Source organism: Panulirus ornatus, chromosome 15 (genome assembly GCF_036320965.1).
Source record: "Panulirus ornatus isolate Po-2019 chromosome 15, ASM3632096v1, whole genome shotgun sequence".
In the NCBI taxonomy this organism is placed as follows: domain Eukaryota; kingdom Metazoa; phylum Arthropoda; class Malacostraca; order Decapoda; family Palinuridae; genus Panulirus; species Panulirus ornatus.
In genome coordinates, this window is record NC_092238.1 from 20,927,721 (window position 1) to 20,950,599 (window position 22,879).

Here is a 22,879-nt window from a genome sequence, read left to right on the forward strand (position 1 = left end):
CAATACCCTCCCATATAATTTACCAGGAATACTCAACAAACTTATACCTCTGTAATTTGAGCACTCACTCTTATCCCCTTTGCCTTTGTACAATGGCACTATGCACGCATTCCGCCAATCCTCAGGCACCTCACCATGAGTCATACATACATTAAATAACCTTACCAACCAGTCAACAATACAGTCACCCCCTTTTTTAATAAATTCCACTGCAATACCATCCAAACCTGCTGCCTTGCCGGCTTTCATCTTCCGCAAAGCTTTCACTACCTCTTCTCTGTTTACCAAATCATTTTCCCTAACCCTCTCACTTTGCACACCACCTCGACCAAAACACCCTATATCTGATGATATATGATTAGTATAGACACTTTTACTTTTGATATGTTTCTATTCTTTATATTTATTATACTTGATTGCCGTTTTCTGCATCAGCGAGGTGGCGCCAGAAAACAGACGAAGAACGACCCATCCACTCATATACACATATATATACATAAATGCCCATACACATACATATACATACACATACACAGGCTAATACATATACACATTAACATATTCATATTTGCTCACCTTCAATCCATTCCTGAAAGCACCCCGCCCCACAGGAAACAGCATCACTGCCTCCCACTTTAGTGACGTATCGCCAGGAAAACAGACAAAAAAGGCCATATTTGTTCACTCAGTCTCTAGCTGTCGTGTGTAATGCACTAAAACCACAGTTCCCTATCCACATCCAGGCCCCACACACCTTTCCATGGTTTACCCCAGACATTTCACATGCCCTAGTTCAATCTTTTCAGAATTTTTGCTGAAGAAGTTTGCTTGGAGATTTGATTGTCAAATAACTGAATAAATGCTATGCACTGGTAGTTATACTCGGAAAGCTGAAAATATTAAAATAATATTTCTGTTAACAAGTTTATATTATATATACATGTCGTAGAAGGTTACTAGAAGGGACATGAGCGGGGGCTAGAAACCCTCCCCTCCTTGTATTTTAACTTTCTAAAAGGGGAAACAGAAGGAGTCACGCGGGGAGTGCTCATCCTCCTCGAAGGCTCAGATTGGGGTGTCTAAATGTGTGTGGATGTAACCAAGATGAGAAAAAAGGAGAGATAGGTAGTATGTTTGTGGAAAGGAACCTGGATGTTTTCGCTCTGAGTGAAGTGAAGCTCAAGGGTAAAGGGGAAGAGTGGTTTGGGAATGTTTTGTTAGTAAAGTCAGGGGTTGGTGAGATGACAAGAGCAAGGGTAGGAGTAGCACTACTCCTGAAACAAGAGTTGTGGGAGTATGTGATAGAGTGCAAGAAAGTAAACTCTAGATTGATATGGGTAAAACTGAAAGTGGATAGAGAGAGATTTGTGATTATTGGTTCCTATGCACCTGGGCATGAGAAGAAAGTTCATGAGAGGCAAGTGTTTTGGGAGCAGCTGAGTGAGTGTGTTAGTAGTTTTGATGCATGAGACTGGGTTATAGTGATGGGTGATTTGAATGCAAAGGTGAGTAATGTGGCAGTTTAGGGAATAATTGGCATATTTGGGGTGTTCAGTGTTGTAAAGGGAAATGGTGAAGAGCTTGTAGATTTATGTGCTGAAAAAGGAATGATGATTGGGAATACCTGGTTTAAAAAGAGATGTACATAAGTATATGTATGTAAGTAGGTGAGATGGCTAGAGAGCGTTATTGGATTACGTGTTAATTGATAGGTACGTGAAAGAGAGACTTTTAGATGATAATTTGCTGAGAGGTGCAACTGGAGGGATGTCTGATCATTATCTCGTGGAGGAAAAAGTGAAGATGTAGAGGTTTTCAGGAAAGAAGAGAGAATGTTGGGGTGAAGAGAGTGGTGAGAGGAATTGAGCTTGGGAAGGAGACTTGTGTGAGGAAGTACCAGGAGAGACTGAGTGCAGAATGGAAAAAGGTAAGAGCAAAGAACGTAAGGGGGAGTGGGGGAGGAATGGGATGTATTTCGGGAAGCAGTGATGGCTTGTTCCAAAGATGCTTGTGGCATGAGAAGCGTGGGAGGTTTGCAGATTAGAAAGGGTTGTAAGTGGTGGGATGAAGAAGTAAGATTATTAGTGAAAGAGAAGAGAGAGGCATTTGGACAATTTTTGCAGGGAAATAGTGCAAATGATTGGGAGATGTATAAAATAAAGAGGCAGGAAGTCAAGAGAAAGGTGCAAGAGGTGAAAAAGTGGGCAAATAAGAATTGGCATGACAGAGTATCATTGAATTTTAGGGAGAATAAAAAGATGTTTTGGAAGGAGGTAAATAAAGTGCATAAGACAAGAGAACAAATGGGAACATTGGTGAAAAGGGCTAATGGGGACGTAATAACAAGTAGTGGTGATGTGAGAAGGAGATGGAGTGAGTATTTTGAAGGTTTGTTGAATATGTTAAATGATAGAGTGGCAGATATCGGGTGTTTTGGTCGAGGTGGTGTGCGAAGTGAGAGGGTCAGGGAGAATGGTTTGGTAAACAGAGAAGAGGTAGTGAAAGCTTTGTGGAAGATGAAAGCCGGCAAGGCGGTGGGTTTGGATGGTATTGCAGTGGAATTTATTAAAAATGGGGGTAACTGTATTATTGACTGGTTGGTAAGGTTATTCATTGTACGTATGGTTCATGTTGAAGTTCCTGAGGATTGTCGGAATGCATGCATAGTGCCATTGTACAAAGGCAAAGGGGATAAAGATGAGTGTTCAAATTACAGAGGTGTAAGTTTGTTGAGTATTCTTGGCAAATTATATGGGAGTGTGTTGATTGAGAGGGTGAAGGCATGTCCAGAGCATCAGACTGAGGAAGATCAGTGTGGTTTCAGAAGTGGTAGAGGATGTGTGGATCAGGTGTTTGCTTTGAAGAATGTATGTGAGAAATACTTAGAAAAACAAATGGATTTGTATGTAGCATTTATGGATCTGGAGAAGGCATATGATAGAGTTGATAGAGATGCTCTGTGGAAGGTATTAAGGTTATATGGTGTGGGAGGCAAATTGCTAGAAACAGTGAAAAGTTTTTATCAAGGAAGTAAGGCATGTGTACGAGTAGGAAGAGAGGAAAGTGATTGGTTCTCAGTGAATGTCAGTTTGCGGCAGGGATGCGTGATTTCTCTATGGTTGTTTAATTTGTTTATGGATGGGGTTGTTAGGGAGGTGAATGCAAGAGTTTTGGAGAGAGGGGCAAGTATGCTGTCTCTTGTGGATGAGAGGGCTTGGTATGTGAGTCGGTTTTTGTTTCTGATGATACAGTGCTAGTGGCTGATTTGGGTGAGAAACTGCAGAAGCTGGTGACTGAATTTGGTAAAGTGTGTGAAAGAAGGAAGCTAGAGTAAATGTGAATAAGAGCAAGGTTAGTAGGTACAGTAGAGTTGAGGGACAAGTCATTTGGGAGGTAAATTTGAATGGAGAAAAACTGGAGGAAGTGAAGTGATTTAGATATCTGGGAGTGGATTTGGCAGCGGATGGAACACGGAAGAGGAAGTGAGTCACAGGGTGGGGGAGGGGGTGAAAGTTCTGGGAGCATTGAAAAATGTGTGGAAGGCGAGAACTTTATCTCGAAAAGCAAAAATAGGTATGTTTGAAGGAATAGTAGTTCCAACAATGTTATATGGTTGTGAGGCGTGGGCTATAGATAGGGTTGGGCGGAGTAGGGTGATTGTGTTGGAAATGAGATGTTTGAGGACAATATGTGGTTATGTGGTGTGAGGTAGTTTGATCGAGTAAGTAATGAAATGTGTGGTAATATAAAGAGTGTGGTTGAGAGAGCAGAAGAGGGTGTTTTGAAATGGTTTGGTCACATGGAGAGAATGAGTGAGGAAAGATTGACAAAGAGGATATATATATGTTAGAGGTGGAGGGAACAAGGAGAAGTGGGAGACCAAATTGGAGGTGGAAGGATGGAGTGGAAAAGATTTTGAGTGATCGGGGCCTGAATATGCAGGAGGGTGAAAGGCATGCAAGGAATAGACTGAATTGGAACGATGTGGTATACCGGGGTCAACGTGCTGTCAGTGGATTGAACCAGGGCATGTGAAGCATCTGGGGTAAATCACTGAAAGTTTTGTGGGGTTTGAATGTGGAAAGGGAGCTGTGGTTTCGGTGCATTATACATGACAGCTAGAGACTGAGTGCGAACGAATGTAGCAACGGGAATGAATAAATTTAGGCAACAAATATGAATTATGTACATGTGTATATATGTATATGTCTATGTATATATATGTATGTATATGTTGAAATGTATAGGTATGTATATGTGCATGTGTGGACATGTATGTATATTCATGTGTGTGTGGGTGGGTTGGGCCATTCTTTCATCTGTTTCCTTGCTCTACCTCGCTAACGCGGGAGACAGCGACAGAGTATGATAAATAGGATAGATAAATAAGTTTATGTAAAGCAAGTTTACATAGAATGAGAAGGATGAAATACTCAGATACGAGATAGAGATAAATAAAATTAAGGGAGAACTGTAAAGGGCAGAGGAATAGGAGTTGAGTGTATATATTAGACCTTGACATGTGATTAAAGCCAAAGTAAAGTGTCCTGAGAGAGATTCATCCATAACTTTTTGTTGACTTTTTCACATGGTTACAGACTTAATTAAATAAATCCGCTCATAAAGATGTAAATTTTCACTCTCTTCTCCAGTTTGCCATCTTCCTGTCATACTTAATTGTTCAAACATTAGGTTCATACAGTAAACCAGTTTTTGCAAAGAACCTTGTTAGATTTATATCTTCATTAGCTTACCTCAACTACAGAGCTTATTTTTCTTTATCAATACTTGTGTGTATGTGCATGTAGAATATTGGAAAGGACTGTTGTTTTATCATAGAAAGGTATTTATCAGAAGCAGTAAGGAGTTTTTATCAAAAGGGTAAGGCATGTGTGCAAATAGGAAGAGAAGAGGGTGAGTGGTATGAAGTGAATGTGGACTGAGTTGGGGGTATGTGATGTCACCATGGCTGTTTGATTTGTTTACAGATGGGGTGGTGAGGGGGTGAATTCAAGGGTTTTAAAGAGACAGGTAGGTCTGTAGTCTCTTAAGGGTGGAGGACTCCTTAGGCAGTGAATCAGCTCCTGTTTGCTGATTGTATGGGAACAGATATGGCAGTGAATGGAACCGTGGGTGCTGACTGAAGTGAGCCATAGAGTGGATGAGAAAGTGAAGAAAGAAAGGGCTCTTGCCGTGAGAGCAAAGATGGGTATGTTTGATGGTATGGTAGTTCCAACAGTATTGTGTAGATGTGAGGTATGGGCTGTAGATAAAAGTACAAAAGAGGTAGATATGTTGGAACTAAAATATGTGATGACGATACATGGTGAAAGCAGGGTTGATTGGATAAAAAGTGATAGGGTAGGAGAGAAGTGTTGTACAGGTACAACACCGATTTTCCAGCACTCTTGGTTCCAACGCCTTGCTGGATTAACCATTTTGTCAGACCAACTGTGGTCATGCAATAATAATTCATCAACACACCTCTGACCCACTGATTATACATCTCCCATGAGTCTAAAGTATACCATGGACTTCTAGATATTTAACTTAAATATTAAATGTTTGAGTACCCTAAGATGGTAAGTTGGTCCTTGAATTGTTTGAATCCTGTGGGGTCTTCTTCATTTTCTGTTGTTAGTGTCTTCCTAGGTGGTTTTTCTTTTGTGGTTTGCAGACCGCTTTTCTTTGCACACTTTATTCATGGAAATTCCATGACGCTTCTTGAATCTTTGAAGCCACCTTTTACTATAGTCATGCTTATGTTGTAATTTAAGTTCTTTATGGAACATCTAAGCCTGGTCCATTATCATGCAACCTGACAAGTCCATTCCATCACTCCGTTGCTATTGAAATCATTCCATCATCACTCGATTGTGCTCAGTAGTCTTAACCATCTTTCATAGTTTTTCTAATCATCCTTTACCTCTTGGAACTGCTGTCTGTATAGAATTTCAATATTATTTCCCTTTGCTTCTTTATATCATAAACAGTTGATGAAACAGTGCTGTAGATGACACATAGCTTATGCACCAAAACACCATGGTCCATTTTTTCAACATTTCTACTTTATCTTGGATTGATATGGACTGGTGTTTATGTTTGACACCACGACTGACACTCTCATATGTTTTAGAGGCCATAACTTGGGTTAGATTTGAGCAAAATAAGCTAAGAATCTCACAGAATTGTGGTATCGCCACCAAGTGCTGTATAAAGAATGTAAATAAGCGCGCCCTACACACAATGCCATCTGTGGCCGCTAAGTAACCTAGTCTGGTGGCTGCGGTAATTTCAAGTTCCCATACGTAATTTTGTCCAGACTAAAGGAGGTGCCAAACCATCAGTTGCCGGAAAATTGGCAGTGTACCTGTAGTATGAAAAGTAAAAGTGATAGGGTAGGAGAGAACTGTGGTAGTATAAAAAGTATATATGAAAGAGCGAAAGAGTGTCTGCTGAAATGGATTGGATGCATGAAGAGGATGAGTAAGAGTGTGTGCAATTGAGATGTGGAGGGAACTATGAAAATGGGAAACAGGATGAGATGAGAGGCTGAAATTAAAAAGGCTTTGCAGTGTTTGGGGCCTAAACATACTGGAAGGGGTGTGAGGCATACATGGGATAGACTGAATTGGAGTGATTTGGTATACTAAGGGTGAGGTGCTGTCAGTGGGCTGAGACAGTGCATAGTAGATAGTCAGGGGAAACCACTGAAAAGTGTGTGGGTCTGTGTGGATATGAGGCACTGGTTTTGGTGCATTGCATGTGCCAGTAAAAGAGTGGATGTGAGTGAATGAGATTGTTCTTCATCTATTCTTAGTGCTACCTCACTGTTTTGGGAAACAGCATAAGTTATTAAAAGAAAAATTATCAGGCATTTGCATCATCACGCCTTCAGTGAAAATCAGAAAAAAGCTGTTGCTGATGTTTGTTGGAATTGTTATTTTATACACTTTTCATGAAGTGTTCAAATACTTGATTTTAAATCTTAATTTATTTCTGTGATGGAGAAAATCAGTCAGGTAAGAGGTATATATTGAAAATAAAGGGAGCTTAAGGGAATTATTTGCCTATATTTGTAGATGTAAGAGACAAACATAAGTGATAAATAGATGATTCTTCATGTTATCAAAATATGACATTTTTATTTCCAGTGTGACACTGAAGAGAGAGAGCGTGCTTATAGCCGTGGTGATGGCTATGGGTATGCATCTGCACCATCAGAAGTCCAACAGTCTCCAGTAGGATATGAACATCGCACAGCCTCCCAAGACCATCGATACAGTCAGCATTATCAGAACAAAGTAAGCAGGAAGCAAGTCTTATCATCCCATTCATTATTAGAAAAAAAGGAGTGAAAGTTCTTAAGTGCAGCATATTTTAACCCTTTCACCACTCTTTTATTTGTAAGATGCATTCCGGGTTCATTGTCTGGGTCTCATATGACTTGCTAATGGCTCCAGTCCTCACTTTAAATATTTTCTGATGTTGATTCCACCAGTTATACATAGATGTTAGTACCAGTATCCTGCCACACCTGGGAAAAATATTATGAACCTAAGTTACTCAAAGATTATCATAGGAGGTGAACATGCATTGACATGTCATGATGCCCACTACTATATATGATATGATACACAGGGCATTTGATGAATAAGGTCAACAAGAGGAATGCCCATAATCATGATACCATATTTTGTGGAATAAGAGATTCACCTTTCCCAAGGAATACCTCTTAAAAAATGCATCTTATATGGTGATGGCTTGTCCTGGGGATGAAGTCACTGGTACTGGCCCAAAGCCCAAACTCTTCCATTTAACACACTAGTCCTCAGATAACTCACACACTAGTCCTCAGATAACTCCAGAATGAAATATATATGAGTATAGATTATTAAGCAATGCAAAGTTGAGTCAGTATAAATATAAAGGCACATAGGTGATGAAAGTACGGATTGGGCTAACATTCTTGGGGTTCATCTCTATTTCCCAGTACTTACCTATAAGGATATTGCTACCTACATGAACAGTTATATGCTACATTTGTGTTATATTTCTTAATGAAAAGATACCAAAATTGGCTTTAATTATTAAGATTAGATTACAGAAAGAATTAGAGGGATTTAACTGAAGACCTCAATCAGCCATTTGTAGACTGTTTTGGTATAGGGTAGCACAGGAAGTGTGGCATGATGTTACACTGGGATCGGGGGCAGCCTTTTCTGTTTTTTTTTTTTTTCATTCTTGATCGCCGTTTCCCACATTGGTGAGGTAGCACCAGGAACAGAAGAAAGGCCACATCTGTTCACATCCACTCTCTAGCTGTCATGTGTAGTGCACTAGAACCACAGTTCCCTGTCCACAACCAGGCCCCAGAGACCTTTACATGCTTTCCCCTGGATGTTTCACATGCCCTGGTTCATTCTATTGACAGCATTTCAACTCCAGTATATCGCATCATTCTAATTCACTCTATCCTGTGCATGTCTTTCATCCTCCTGCATGTTCAGACCCTGATTGCTCAAAATTTTTTTCACTCCATCCTTCCATCTCCAGTTTGGTCTTCCTGTTCTTGTTCCTTCCACTTCTGACACATATATTCACTTTGTCAATCTTTCGTCCCTCATTCTCTCCTTATGTCCAAACCATTTCAGCACGCCCTCTGCTGCTTCCATATCCAGAATGTTTTTATTACCATGCATCTCTCTTACCATTTCTTGACCCATGCAATCAAACCATCTCTCACCACACTTTGTCCTCACATTTTATTTCCAACAGATCCACCCTACTCTACACAATCTTATCTGTGGCCCATGTCTAGCATCTATGTAATATTGTTTGAATATCTATTTATTCAAATATACCCATTTGATATGATAATGAATTATTAGATAAGGAAAAGCTTAAGTAAATTTACATATTAAAAAGAAAATTGTTTTTATAGTTTCTTTAAAAAAGATGGAAAAAATATTTGTTTGCAAGAAAACATGTGTTTTGATGCCTCAACTGTAGCCACAGCAAAGCATTGATACAGCAGCCTTAACTAGTGTTTGTTTCGGCTGAGACAAGCCCTTGTTCCTACTTATGCTCTAGTCTGTGAGATTTCAGCATTAAGAAGTCTTGAAACACTTTGTCATATGAATGATGATGTCCAGCATACTTTGATGTGTCCACTTTCATAAAAAAGAGTGTGAGGAAAAATTGTGATGTAAGTAAAGTCAGATGTTTCAGTGCTGAAGTCACAGGCATAAGGAGTGTTTGGAGTAGAGAACTTATTTTTTCATGGTCTCTCATCACTTCATTGATAAATTGTGAGTTTTTATTGCTGTAACTTCATGCAAACTCTGCTGAAATAGAAACAGACATCCAGGACAATGACAGATGGTCCTCTGGGAAGGAAAACCAAAAGGCAGTTATTAAACTAAAAGCAATATTAGATTTAAGTTAGACTAGGTTTGTTCTGTTTGCTGAACTCAACATTTTGTTCATAGATCTACCTTACTGATTTAGGGATGCATCTTATCTGGCAATGCATCTTATATGCTGTAAAGTATAGTATCTTTCAATTCATGTAGACTATGAAGAGAAATATATTTTCAGAAGTTAGAGCTAGAAGTAGAGCAGAGCTAGAATATTTTTCGTTATATTTGACAAAGGCAGACAATGTAATTGTTAGGGAGACAGATGAAAATAATATGAGTTTTGTTAAAGTTACAACTTTACACTGTATTAGTGTTACAACTTTACTGTAGCATGTTATAACCTTACACTGACTTTTATAGTTTTACTATATCATGTTACTGTAGTTTTACCTTAGACATTCTGTGGCTCTACACTATAGTAGTGTTTTAACTTTATACTGTAGCATACCTTTACCTTGTTTCAATTTTTATTAAGACTGGTAGTGCTTCAGCTTTACACAGTAGCAGTGATATAGCTATAGGCTGAAATAGTGCTATAGCTTTATATGGATTAGCTCCATGGCTGTTTGCAGGTTGTACCAATGGTGGATTAAGCTCATACAGTATAAGCATGCACCATCTGTGCAAATTAATGTCGCTCAAATGAACACTCCAAGCACAATCCTGCAGACTGGCAAAAGGCATGGATGCCTAGTTCCCTGGGATAGATTTACTTTCTTTTGACCCTGTAGGTCTATGGACATAAAAAGTGTATACCGTAAGAAGGGCTTTATGGATGGAATTCAAACAAATAATACAAGAGCACTTTCGTTAATGATGAATCTGAAAGCTAGAGACAAAGATCAGGTTAAAGAAGCAGAATGGTAATGTAGAGGATTTGAACTACCAGTCAGGTTACAAAAAAGAAAAAGAAAGTTAAGAGTTAATGTGAACAAAAGGAAATGAGGTGCAACAGGAGCTCAGATGGTATGGTTTGAGTCAAGATCTGAATAGGGAGGAAGTAGAGCGCTCCAGGTACCTAGGAAAGGATTTGGCAATGAATGGAACCATGGGACTGAAGTGAGTCACTGGGTAGGAGAGGGGGGGGCTAAGGACCTGGATGCATTATGGAGCATATTAACAGAGAGGTTCATGTCTTTTTAGGCAGCAGTTGGTATGCTTGAAGCATTGTATGGATTAGCCATGGGATTTGAATGCCAAAGAATAGAAGAGGATGGGCTTTTTTTGGAATTGAAATGCCTGAGGATGATATGTAGGGCGAGGTGGGTTAATGATATAAGGAATGATATTATTAGAGCATATATATAAATACCTTCCACAGAGCATTTCTATCAACTCTATCATATGCCTTCTCCAGATCCATAAATGCTCCATACAAATCCATTTGCTTTTCTAAGTATTTCTCACATACATTCTTCAAAGCAAACACCTGATCCACACATCCTCTACCACTTCTGAAACCACACTGCTCTTCCCCAATCTGATGCTCTGTACATGCCTTCACCCTCTCAATCAATACCCTCCCATATAATTTACCAGAAATACTCAACAAACTTATACCTCTGTAATTTGAGCACTCACTCTTATCCCCTTTGCCTTTGTACAATGGCACTATGCACGCATTCCGCCAATCCTCAGGCACCTCACCCTGAGTCATACATACATTAAATAACCTTACCAACCAGTCAATAATACATTCACCCCCTTTTTTAATAAATTCCACTGCAATATCATCCAAACCTGCTGCCTTGCCGACTTTCATCTTCTGCAAAGCTTTCACTTTGCACACAACCTCGACCAAAACACCCTATATCTGCCACTCTATCATCAAACACATTCAACAAACCTTCAAAATACTCACTTCATCTCCTTCTCACATCACCACTACTTGTTATTACCTCCCCATTTGCGCCCTTTACTGAAGTTCCCATTTGCTCCCTTGTCTTACGCAGTGAAAAGTTTTTATTGAGGATGTAAGGCATGTGTACGTGTAGGAAGAGAGGAAAGTGATTGGTTCTCAGTGAATGTAGGTTTGCGGCAGGGGTGTGTGATGTCTCCATGGTTGTTTAATTTGTTTATGGATGGGGTTGTTAGGGAGGTGAATGCAAGAGTTTTGGAAAGAGGGGCAAGTATGAAGTCTGTTGGGGATGAGAGAGCTTGGGAAGTGAGTCAGTTGTTGTTCGCTGATGATACAGCGCTGGTGGCTGATTCATGTGAGAAACTGCAGAAGCTGGTGACTGAGTTTGGTAAAGTGTGTGAAAGAAGAAAGTTAAGAGTAAATGTGAATAAGAGAAAGGTTATTAGGTACAGTAGGGTTGAGGGTCAAGTCAATTGGGAGGTAAGTTTGAATGGAGAAAAACTGGAGGAAGTAAAGTGTTTTAGATATCTGGGAGTGGATCTGGCAGCGGATGGAACCATGGAAGCGGAAGTGGATCATAGGGTGGGGGAGGGGGCGAAAATTCTGGGAGCCTTGAAGAATGTGTGGAGTCGAGAACATTATCTCGGAAAGCAAAAATGGGTATGTTTGAAGGAATAGTGGTTCCAACAATGTTGTATGGTTGCGAGGCGTGGGCTATGGATAGAGTTGTGCGCAGGAGGATGGATGTGCTGGAAATGAGATGTTTGAGGACAATGTGTGGTGTGAGGTGGTTTGATTGAGTAAGTAACGTAAGGGTAAGAGAGATGTGTGGAAATAAAAAGAGCGTGGTTGAGAGAGCAGAAGAGGGTGTTTTGAAATGGTTTGGGCACATGGAGAGAATGAGTGAGGAAAGATTGACCAAGAGGATATATGTGTCGGAGGTGGAGGGAATGAGGAGAAGTGGGAGACCAAATTGGAGGTGGAAAGATGGATTGAAAAAGATTTTGTGTGATCGGGGCCTGAACATGCAGGAGGGTGAAAGGAGGGCAAGAAATAGAGTGAATTGGATCGATGTGGTATACCGGGGTTGACGTGCTGTCAGTGGATTGAATCAGGGCATGTGAAGCATCTTGGGTAAACCATGGAAAGCTGTGTAGGTATGTATATTTGCGTGTGTGGACGTATGTTTATACATGTGTATGGGGGTGGGTTGGGCCATTTCTTTCGTCTGTTTCCTTGCGCTACCTCGCAAACGCGGGAGACAGCGACAAAGAAAAAAAAAAATTATTAGAGCAAAGTGTGTTTGTAATCATCATCTGATTGAGAGAGCTGACCAAGGTGTGATGAAATAGTTCAGACATATGGAGAGGATGAGTGAAGGAAGACGAACTCAGAGTATCTGCATGTCAGAATTGGAGATAGGAAGGGGAGTGGGAGACCAAGAGGGAAATGAATTATTGGATTGAGGAAGGCTTTTGGTTACTGGGGTTGGATCATTCAGAATGGTGAGAGGCATACATAGGGAAGAATTAATTGAATCAACATGGTGTTTGGGAGTTTATGTGCTGTTAGTGGACTGTACCAGGGCATATGAAGCAGTCAAGATAAACCATGGAATAGTCTTCAGGGCTTGGCTCTAGGGTGGTAGGCTTTGTTTCAGTACATTATATATAATATCTGGAAGTGAGGGAGGTTGAAGAAGTAAGAAATGACAAACTAAGATAGAGGTGATTGATTAAGAAATGGTGAGGGTGTTTGCAATTGTGAACACCATTCCTGTGTTCTTGATGCTACCTTGCCATGGTGGGAGAAGTAATTAGGCAAAAGAAAAAGTGAAAAAAAAAATCCAGCCTTCAAAATGAACATTCCTTGCAGCATATAGTTGTAAAAATCTGGGTTAAGATATTTTAATAATATTTATTTTCATTATACTTAATCGCCATCTCATGCATTAGTGAGGTAGTTCAAGGAAACAGATGAGGAATGGCCCAACCCACCTGCATACACATGTATATATATAAATGCCCACACCCACACATATACATACATATACTATTCAACATATACATACACAGACATATACATATATACACATTTACATATTCATACTTGCTGCCTTCATCCATTCCTGTCGCCACCTCGCCACACACGAAATAGCACCCCCACCCCACCTCCAGCAAGGTAGCACCAGGAAAAGACAAAAAAGGCCACATTCGCTCACACAGTCTCTAGCTGTCATGTGTAATGCTGCAAAACTACAGCTCCCTATCCACATCCAGGCCCCACAGACCTTTCCATGGTTTTCCCCAGATGTTTCACATGCCGTGGTTCCGTCCATTGACAGCATGTCGATCCTGTCGCCGTCGTCGGGAGCGGGGGCCAGAAATCCTCCCCTCCTTGTATTAACTTTCTAAAATGGGAAACTGAAGAAGGAGTCACGCGGGGAGTGCTCATCCTCCTCGAAGGCTCAGAGTGGGGTGCCTAAATGTGTGTGGATGTAACCAAGATGTGAAAAAAGGAGAGATAGGTAGTATGTTTGAGGAAAGGAACCTGGATGTTTTGGCTCTGAGTGAAACGAAGCTCAAGGGTAAAGGGGAAGAGTGGTTTGGGAATGTCTGGGGAGTAAAGTCAGGGGTTAGTGAGAGGACAAGAGCAAGGGAAGGAGTAGCAATACTCCTGAAACAGGAGTTGTGGGAGTATGTGATAGAATGTAAGAAAGTAAATTCTCGATTAATATGGGTAAAACTGAAAGTTGATGGAGAGAGGTGGGTGATTATTGGTGCATATGCACCTGGGCATGAGAAGAAAGATCATGAGAGGCAAGTGTTTTGGGAGCAGCTGAATGAGTGTGTTAGTGGTTTTGATGCACGAGACCGGGTTATAGTGATGGGTGATTTGAATGCAAAGGTGAGTAATGTGGCAGTTGAGGGAATAATTGGTATACATGGGGTGTTCAGTGTTGTAAATGGAAATGGTGAAGAGCTTGTAGATTTATGTGCTGAAAAAGGACTGATGATTGGGAATACCTGGTTTAAAAAGCGAGATATATATAAGTATACTTATGTAAGTAGGAGAGATGGCCAGAGAGCGTTATTGGATTACGTGTTAATTGACAGGCGTGCGAAAGAGAGACTTTTGGATGTCAGTGTGCTGAGAGGTGCAACTGGAGGGATGTCTGATCATTATCTTGTGGAGGCTAAGGTGAAGATTTGTATGGGTTTTCAGAAAAGAAGAGTGAATGTTGGGGTGAAGAGGGTGGTGAGAGTAAGTGAGCTTGGGAAGGAGACCTGTGTGAGGAAGTACCAGGAGAGACTGAGTACAGAATGGAAAAAGGTGAGAACAGTGGAAGTAAGGGGAGTGGGGGAGGAATGGGATGTATTTAGGGAATCAGTGATGGATTGCGCAAAAGATGCTTGTGGCATGAGAAGAGTGGGAGGTGGGTTGATTAGAAAGGGTAGTGAGTGGTGGGATGAAGAAGTAAGATTATTAGTGAAAGAGAAGAGAGAGGCATTTGGACGATTTTTGCAGGGAAAAAATGAAATTGAGTGGGAGATGTATAAAAGAAAGAGACAGGAGGTCAAGAGAAAGGTGCAAGAGGTGAAAAAAAGTGCAAATGAGAGTTGGGGTGAGAGAGTATCATTAAATTTTAGGGAGAATAAAAAGATGTTCTGGAAGGAGGTAAATAAAGTGCGTAAGACAAGGGAGCAAATGGGAACTTCAGTGAAGGGCGCAAATGGGGAGGTGATAACAAGTAGTGGTGATGTGAGAAGGAGATGGAGTGAGTATTTTGAAGGTTTGTTGAATGTGTTTGATGATAGAGTGGCAGATATAGGGTGTTTTGGTCGAGGTGGTGTGCAAAGTGAGAGGGTTAGGGAAAATGATTTGGTAAACAGAGAAGAGGTAGTGAAAGCTTTGCGGAAGATGAAAGCCGGCAAGGCAGCAGGTTTGGATGGCATTGCAGTGGAATTTATTAAAAAAGGGGGTGACTGTATTGTTGACTGGTTGGTAAGGTTATTTAATGTATGTATGACTCATTGTGAGGTGCCTGAGGATTGGCGGAATGCGTGCATAGTGCCATTGTACAAAGGCAAAGGGGATAAGAGTGAGTGCTCAAATTACAGAGGTATAAGTTTGTTGAGTATTCCTGGTAAATTATATGGGAGGGTATTGATTGAGAGGGTGAAGGCATGTACAGAGCATCAGATTGGGGAAGAGCAGTGTGGTTTCAGAAGTGGTAGAGGATGTGTGGATCAGGTGTTTGCTTTGAAGAATGTATGTGAGAAATACTTAGAAAAGCAAATGGATTTGTATGTAGCATTTATGGATCTGGAGAAGGCATATGATAGAGTTGATAGAGATGCTCTGTGGAAGGTATTAAGAATATATGGTGTGGGAGGAAAGTTGTTAGAAGCAGTGAAAAGTTTTTATCGAGGATGTAAGGCATGTGTACGTGTAGGAAGAGAGGAAAGTGATTGGTTCTCAGTGAATGTAGGTTTGCGGCAGGGGTGTGTGATGTCTCCATGGTTGTTTAATTTGTTTATGGATGGGGTTGTTAGGGAGGTAAATGCAAGAGTTTTGGAAAGAGGGGCAAGTATGAAGTCTGTTGGGGATGAGAGAGCTTGGGAAGTGAGTCAGTTGTTGTTCGCTGATGATACAGCGCTGGTGGCTGATTCATGTGAGAAACTGCAGAAGCTGGTGACTGAGTTTGGTAAAGTGTGTGGAAGAAGAAAGTTAAGAGTAAATGTGAATAAGAGCAAGGTTATTAGGTACAGTAGGGTTGAGGGTCAAGTCAATTGGGAGGTGAGTTTGAATGGAGAAAAACTGGAGGAAGTGAAGTGTTTTAGATATCTGGGAGTGGATCTGGCAGCGGATGGAACCATGGAAGCGGAAGTGGATCATAGGGTGGGGGAGGGGGCGAAAATTCTGGGGCCTTGAAGAATGTGTGGAAGTCGAGAACATTATCTCGGAAAGCAAAAATGGGTATGTTTGAAGGAATAGTGGTTCCAACAATGTTGTATGGTTGCGAGGCGTGGGCTATGGATAGAGTTGTGCACAGGAGGATGGATGTGCTGGAAATGAGATGTTTGAGGACAATGTGTGGTGTGAGGTGGTTTGATCGAGTGAGTAAGGTAAGGGTAAGAGAGATGTGTGGAAATAAAAAGAGCATGGTTGAGAGAGCAGAAGAGGGTGTTTTGAAGTGGTTTGGGCACATGGAGAGAATGAGTGAGGAAAGATTGACCAAGAGGATATATGTGTCGGAGGTGGAGGGAACGAGGAGAAGAGAGAGACCAAATTGGAGGTGGAAAGATGGAGTGAAAAAGATTTTGTGTGATCGGGGCCTGAACATGCAGGAGGGTGAAAGGAGGGCAAGGAATAGAGTGAATTGGAGCGATGTGGTATACCGGGGTTGACGTGCTGTCAGTGGATTGAATCAAGGCATGTGAAGCGTCTGGGGTAAACCATGGAAAGCTGTGTAGGTATGTATATTTGCGTGTGTGGACGTATGTATATACATGTGTATGGGGGGGGGTTGGGCCATTTCTTTCGTCTGTTTCCTTGCGCTACCTCGCAAACGCGGGAGACAGCGACAAAGTATAATAAAAATAAATAATAATATTATTTTCATTATACTTAATCGCCATCTCATGCATTAGTGAGGTAGATCAAGGAAACAGATGAGGAATGGCCCAACCCACCTGCATACGCATGTATATATATAAATGTCCACACCCACACATATACATACATATACTATTCAACATATACATACACAGACATATACATATATACACATTTACATATTCATACTTGCTGCCTTCATCCATATCCATCGCCACCTCGCCACACACGAAATAGCACCCCCACCCCACCTCCAGCAAGGTAGCACCAGGAAAAGACAAAAAAGGCCACATTCGTTCACACAGTCTCTAGCTGTCATGTGTAATGCGGCAAAACTACAGCTCCCTATACCACATCGTTCCAATTCACTCTATTCCTTGCACACCTGTCGCACTCCTGTATGTTCAGGCCCCGATCGCTCAAAATTTTTTTCACTCCATCTTTCCACCTGCAGTTTGGTCTGCTTCTTCTTCCCTCCACCTACATCCTCTTTGTCAGTCGTTTCTCACTCATTCTCTCCATGTGTCCAAACTATTTCAACACACCCTCTTGTGCTCTCTCAACCACATTCTTTTTATTACCACACTTCTCTCTTGTGCTTTCATTACTTACTCGATCAAACCACCTCACACCACATATTGTCCTCATACATTTCATTTCCATCACATCCACCCTCCTACACACACCCCTATCTATAGCCCATGCCTCGCAACCATATAACATTGTTGGAACCACTATTCCTTTAAACATACCCATTTAGCTTTTCGAGATAATGTTCTTGCCTTCCACACATTCTTCAGTGCTCCCAGAACCTTTGCTCCCTCCCCCACCCAGTGACTCACCTCTGCTTCCATGGTTCCACCTGATGCTAAGTCCACTCCCAGATATCTAAAACACTTCACTTTCTCCAGTTTTTCTCCATTGAAACTCACCTCCCAATTAACTTGTCCCTCAACCCTACTGAACCTAATAACCTTGCTCTTATTCACATCTACTCTCAGCTTTCTTCTTTCACACACTTTACCAAACTCAGTCACCAACTTCTGCAGTTTCTCACCCGAATTGGCCACCAGCGCTGTATCATCAGCGAACAACAACTGACTCACTTCCCATGCCCTCCCATCCACAACAGACTCCATATTTGCCTCTCTCTCTCCAAAACTCTTGCTTTCACCTCCCTAACCACCCCATCCATAAACATATTAAACAACCGTGGAGACATCACGCACCCGTGCCGCAAACCGACTTTCACTGGGAACCAATCACTTTACTCTCTTCCTACTCGTACACATGCCTTACATCCTTGGTAAAAACTTCACTTCTTCTAGCAACTCACCTCCCACACCATATACTCTTAAAACCTTCCACAAAGCATCTCTATCAACCCTATCATATTCCTTCTCCAGATCCATAAGTGCTACATACAAATCCATCTGTTATTCAGAGTATTTCTCACATACATTCTTCAAAGCAAACACCTGATCCACACATCCTCTACCACTTCTGAAACCACACTGCTCTTCCCCAGTCTGATGCTCTGTACATGCCTTTACCCTCTCAGTCAGAGCCCTTCCATATAATTTCCTAGGAATACTCAAGAAAGTTTTACCTCTATAAACTGATCACTCACCTTTATCCCCTTTGCCTTTGTACAATGGCAATATGCATACACTCCTTCAATCCTCAGGCACTTCACCATAATCCATACATACATTGAATACCCTTACCAGCCAATCAACAACACATTCATCCCCTTTTTTAATGAATTCCACTGCAATACCATCCAAACCCGCCGCCTTTCCAGCTTTCATCTTCTGCAAAGCTTTCGCTACCTCTTCTCTGTTTACCAGAGCATTTTCCTTGACCCTCTCATTTTGAACACCCCCTACCAAAATACCCTATATATGCCACTCTATCATCAAACACATAAGGCAAACCTTCTAAGTACCCCCTCCATCGCCTCCATCGTTATTACCTCCCTATTTGCCCCTTCACCAGTGTTCCCATTTGTTCTCGTCTTACGCACTTTATTTACCTCCTTCCAAAACACCTTTTTATCCTCCCTATAATTTATTGACACTTTCTCACCTTAACTCTCATTTGCCCCCTTTCTCACCCCTTGCACCGTTCTCTAGACCTCCTGTCATTTTCTTTTACACATCTCCCAGTCATTTGTGCTATTTCCCTGCACATTTGGTAATTTGTCCAACATCCCATTCCTCCCCACTCCCCTTACCTCACATGCTCTGACTTTTTACCATTCTGCACTCAGTCTCGCCTGGTTTTTCCTCACACAAGTCTTCTCTCCAAGCTCATTTTCTCTTTCCACTTTCTTCTCCTCAACATTCACTCTTCTTTTCTGAAAACCTCTACAAATCTTCACCTTTACATCCAAAGAATAGTGATCAGACATCCCTCCAGCTCGTCTTCTAAGCACATTAACATCCAGAAGTCTCTCTTTCACACGGCTACCACTTAACACATAATCCAATAACAGCTTCTGGCCATCTCTCCTACTCATTACAGATACTTATGTATATCTCTTTTTAAACCAGGTATTCCCAATCACAAGTCACTTTGTAGCACACAAATCCACGAGCTCTTCCATTTCCATTTACAACACTGAACACCCCATTTTTTTTTTTTTTTTTTTTTTTCAAACTATTCGCCATTTCCCGCATTAGCGAGGTAGCATTAAGAACAGAGGACTGGGCCTTTTTTGGAATATCCTCACCTGGCCCCCTCTGTTCCTTCTTTTGGAAAATTAAAAAAAAAACGAGAGGGGAGGATTTCCAGCCCCCCGCTCCCTCCCCTTTTTGTCGCCTTCTACGACACGCAGGGAATACGTGGGAAGTATTCTTAATCCCCTATCCCCAGGGATAGGGGATTATACCCTCGACTGCAACATTACTCATCTTTGCATTCAAATCACCCATCACTATAACCTGGTCTCATTCGTCAAAGCTGCTAACACACTCGCTCTGTTGCTCCCAAAACACTTGCCTCTCATGATCTTTCATGACCAGGTGCATAGGCACCAATAATTACCCATCTCTCTCCATCCACTTTCAGTTTTACCCATATTAATCTAGTGTTTACTTTCTTACACTCTATCACATCCCCACAACTCCTGGTTCAGGAGGAGTGCTACTCCTTCCTTTGCTCTTGTCCTTTCACCAACCCCTGACTTTATTCCCAAGACATTCCCAAACCACTCTTCCCCTTCTCCCTTGAGCTTCATTTCACTCAGAGCCAAAACATCCAGGTTCCTTTCCTCAATCATACTTCCTATCTCTCCTTTTTTCTCATCTTGGTTACATCCACACACATTTAGACAGCCCAATCTGAGCCTTCGAGGAGGATGAGCACTCCCCGCGTGACTACCTCTGTTTCCCCTTTTAGAAATTTAAATACAACGAGAGGGGGGGTTCCAGCCACCTGCTCCTGCCCCCTTTAGTTGCATTCTGTGACACACGGGGAATACGTGGGAAGTATTCTTTCTCCCCTATCCCCAGGGATAATAGTATATTTATGTATATTAGAATAGATGTAAAAATTGCTTTATAGTTGATGATGTCTGTTCATGAATGGGTCTTGACATGCAGTTCAAATTTACAAGGCTTACTGTAAAAGTATTCTTTGATATGTTAAAAAAAAAAGCTGTTAGAGGGAAGGAATTCTTTAAAGAGCATAGTCCTTGTGTGAGAAATGAATGAGGGGCTAATTAGTTGGTTTACGTAAAATCCTAAAGGAAGGTATTGGCTAAGTCACAAAAATTGCCAGCGTCTTCTTGTATGGGGTGGTAGAAATGTTATACCTTGGTTGTGTTTATCAAGGAATTCTTAGAAGTCTTGATGAGAGAAACTTGGTACCAGTGATATTATATATGAATTATAGCTCTATTAGGAGAAGCATTTGATGATTTTTATTTTCTTTATGTTGCTTTTAGGGTGATAGTAATGGAGTAGTGCAGCAACACTATGATAATGCCTACCGTCGTGTGGAACAGCAGATAGATACTGCAACACGTGCTGTGGCTTCAGAACGCTCTTCTCCTACCAAGCCTTATCCTGCAAGGCCCAAGACGAGGGTAAGATTTTGGTAAACTGCTTTTCAGATGATGGACATATATGAAGTTTTGTAGCTGTGGTTAGTTCCTACTATGACATTTATTAAAGTTTTATTATCATGATGTTATAGTTTACATTTTTATAATAAGCAGTTCCAAAACATTAAACGTGGTTGCATGTGTAGAAATTTCTTCCATTTCCTGCTAGTAATCATCTCGATTCTTCCTTTTCCTGCTAATAATTGTCATAGCACATTCTACTATTGGATACAGTTGTAAATGAAGTCCAGTAAATTTAGTGGTGTCTTTGATTTCTTTTTTTTACCCTTACATTTGTCAAATTCATTAATTATACAGGGGAATGATTTCATCATATTTCATGAAATTATTTTTTCTCCATGATTATATATATGTATGCATTTTCATATTCTAACATTTTTGTATACTTTACTAACATCTGTGTGATAGTTGCTAATACTGTAAATCTGCTGGTCGGGTTCCTACATTAGATTCCCTTTCTTTTCAGCAAATGGCTCCCATGATTTTCTTGTTTTTGTTTTCAAGTTTTTGTTGTAACTGAAAGCTCAGATGGAGGTGCATTGAATGTACAAATGCAGTCATGTGTGAATGAGGTGTTTAGAATGTTAAGAGAAATACTAGTAAAGGTTATAAAATCAGTAGTTGGATACAAGGTGTTGAGATACAGGAATATATAGGGCAATGTATGGTTGACAGAAGAGATTAGAAATACTGTGAAAGAAAAGGAAAAGGCATATAGTAGATTGCTCAGTAGGAATGTATCAGTGGAAGTTCATCAAAGTATGAGGGAAAAATATGTAAGTGGAATGTTAAGAAGCTGGTTTAGAAAAGCAAAGAAAGAATAGATGTAGATTTTGGAAGAAAGTTAAGTGAAAAGTTTTGGGATAATTAGAAACTACACTGGAAGGTGAAAAAGGAAGGAGGTAGATGTAAGAGTGGAAATGTTGATATGGGAAATAAAGTAGGGGATTGCTGAATCAAAAGGAGGAGTGAAAGGAAGATGGAAAGGGTATTTTGAAGAAGTGATGAATGTGGGAGAAGGGGAGGCAGCATGCATAGGTATGTATTGAGGGAAGAAAGAGGATACAAGCACAAGGTCCTATAGCAAAGAGGAAGGTAAGAAGGGCAATAATGAGGTTGAAGGTAGGAAAGGCACCTGCAGTGGATGGGATTGCAGCTGATGCTGAAGTATGGAGGAGAAATTATGGTAGAGTGGGTGCATCTAATATGTAATATAGCATGGAATGAGAATATTGTGCCTGAGGATTGGGTGAAAGCTTTTATTGTTCCTGTATTCAAAGGAAAAGGTGCAAAGGGTGTATGTATCAATTATAGTGAAATAAGTCTGTTACTTATACCAGGAAATTTAATGCAAGAATATTGATTAACAGAGTAATGGAAGTGACAGTGCAGAATAAGTGAAGAGCAAGGGGGTTTTAGGAAAGGTAGGGGATATGTGGATCAGATTTTTGTAATACAGATGACCATGGAGCAGTATCTAGTGAATGGTAAAAAGTTGTATGTAGCTTTTATTGATCTGGAGAAGCATATGACAAGAGTCAAGTGGAATGCTTTATGGGATGTGTTAAGGATGTAAGGTATAGGGAGACAAGTGTTGGATGGAGTTAAACCCTTCTTTACATGGGTAAATATGTGTATAAGAGTGGATGGAGAGCTGAGAAAAGGTTTTGGGATACATGTAGGTTTAAAGCAAGCCTGTGTGATGTCATCTTGGATTTTTAACATATTTATATTATTTATTGTACTTAATCACCGTCTCTCGCATTAGCGAGAAAGCGCAAGGAAATAGATGAAAGAATGGCCCAACCCACCCACATACACATTTATATACATAAATGCCCACACATGCAC

General features: G+C 40.8%; 1 long non-coding RNA gene across 1 annotated transcript in view; it reads left to right on the forward strand.

Moving 5' to 3' along the window:
• The window catches only part of LOC139753596 (uncharacterized), an 83,060-nt gene extending 61,830 nt beyond the window's left edge, over positions 1 to 21,230 (forward strand). Inside the window, exons 3-4 of the long non-coding RNA XR_011713732.1 lie at positions 7,155 to 7,304; positions 20,849 to 21,230. This is a non-coding gene — a long non-coding RNA (uncharacterized lncRNA). The remainder of the gene's footprint in view (positions 1 to 7,154; positions 7,305 to 20,848) is intronic.
• The last annotated feature ends 1,649 nt before the right edge of the window (positions 21,231 to 22,879 follow it).